The sequence below is a fragment of the Solanum tuberosum genome, unplaced genomic scaffold (genome assembly GCF_000226075.1).
Source record: "Solanum tuberosum cultivar DM 1-3 516 R44 unplaced genomic scaffold, SolTub_3.0 scf00565, whole genome shotgun sequence".
In the NCBI taxonomy this organism is placed as follows: Eukaryota; Viridiplantae; Streptophyta; class Magnoliopsida; order Solanales; family Solanaceae; genus Solanum; species Solanum tuberosum.
In genome coordinates, this window is record NW_006239482.1 from 96351 (window position 1) to 98703 (window position 2353).

The following is a 2353-nucleotide window of genomic DNA, read 5'->3' on the forward strand; positions in this document are numbered from 1 at the left end:
AAGTAAGAAAAAAAGAAAAAGGAAAGAAGCAATTTAAAGAAATGATATAAATGAGAATAAAGAGATCAAATTAAGGCAATAAAGTAAAAAAAAAATAGTTTGATTAATGATGAATGAAATTAAATATGGTCAGCTTTGATATTCAATAAAATTTGAAAGTGAAATTTTCAAGTCTTTTAAAATTAGAAAAAAATATTAAATTTAAAAACAAAAAAAACTACAAAAATATAGACAACCTTCAGTGAAAAATATATAAAAGATTGGGATAAGGGTCTGAAAAATACCCCAACTTTTGGTCGAATTTTGTTGTTGCGATACTAAACTTTCATGAGGACCTATTACCTCCCTAGACTATTTAATACCGTATTTTTTACCCCTTGAACTATTTAATAGTATATTTTAAAGGTATATATGTGCCCACATGGACACATTACTATTTATAATTTTGCATTATTTTTTATGTCCACGTGGGGCAAATATATATGTTTAAAATACGGAATTAAATAGTCTAGGGAGGTAATAGGTACTCATGAAAGTTTTAGTATCGCAACAACAAATTCGACCAAAGTTGGGGTATTTTCAGACCCTTATACCCTAAAAGATAAATAAAACAAACTTTAATTAAAGATAGATAAGGAAACATAAATTAGAAAAATGTTTTACGGAAAAAAACAAAAAAAATGGAATTAAAATATTGATAGATTTCTCCTTATTCTCCTCCTAATTTAATATGAATTCCATAAATAAATTGAATCTCTCTCTAAATAATTTTTCTTGCTCTTGGACCACTTGTTATTCTTTCTATAAATTTCTCAATCAAAATGATTTTTTCTTTCAATATTTATAGTGCAACATTCTTTCAAAAACTCTTTATATTTTGAAGAAATTTGATTATTACATGATTTTTCTTCTTACATCAGTATCTTTAGAAGTATCATGAGAAATCATCTCTTTCTCTTTTCATGAAGAAATAACACTCCATCATCAGAAGAAGAAGAGACAAAGTAAAGGAGTCGCGATGCTTTTGTTCATTCTAAGATCTCTTCTCCTCATCTCTAAATTAGCTTTTAGTGTGTTATGTCAATTTTGTTGTTCTTTTCTGTTGCTTGTTATCTTTCTCTTCTTTATGATTGTTGTTACTATTTTGGTGCGTTGTTGAATTTTCCTCTCACTGTTACATGTATGTTCAATGAAACTCACTGTTACATGTATGTTCAATGAAATTCACTGTTACATGTATGTTCAATGAAACTTGATATACATATATATATTTGTTCCTAAATTAACATCATATCTTTAATTATAATTAAAGATGCACAAAGAACAAATAAAATAGAAAAAAGTTTTTTGAACATAAAGAAAAAGGAATTAGTAGAACAAAAAAGTTGAAAGAAATAATTTCAGTATTAATTTCGCCTCTTTTTAAATTACATAACAAATTTCTCCTTATTTTCTTCCTAATTTGATATGAATTCTATAAATAAATTGATTTTTTTCCCAAATAATTCTTCCTTATTCTCTTCCTAATTTGATATGAATTACATAAATAGATTGGTTCTTTCTCCAATAATCTTCTTGCCCTTTGAACACTCTTCACACTTACAAATTTCTCAACCAAATAAATATTTTTCTCAACATATATCTCTTTATAGAAAGAATTATAGTGCAACATCCTTTCAAAGAGTCTTTTATTTTAAGGAGATACAACATAATCTGTCTTCTGATAACGTTCAAATATACCTCTTGAAAAGAAATATAAACGATCGTATGCAATATATTTACCCAACTATGAGTCGGGGTCGATCCCACAGAGAATATGGAAGAATATTGTCAATAGTAAATATTTAACTCGATAATCGTTATAAAAATGGGGGATTTAAATTGAAATAAAATAAAATAAAAACAATAAAAAGATAGCTTTGAACTAAGTATTTATTTATATTCAGATTATTAAAAGTAACTAGGAATGTGTTCCCCATAAGCTCATAACGCGGTAATCCTAATAATAGTAATCCTTTTCTAGTGTATTACATGCAAAGTGATAAATTATGTATCTCTAAATCCTTGATCCGGCATCTAGAGAATTTCACCCCGCACCTTGGTCCGGCTACGTGTGTATAATTTACTAACCCTTACCTTTACCTCATATTAGACATCATAATCGATGTTTGGCTTAGTTATTACTTCGCACCAATCGACACTAGCCTATTAGATAGTATCACACTAAATCTATGTTGATAATTCTTTTCTTGTTGATTACCTCCTTGGTCCGGCAAGTAGCAACAAGACGAGTTCTAACGCGTGCACTCGTTAAAAAGACTTTTAAACGAAAGAATGATCAATGCATGCAAAA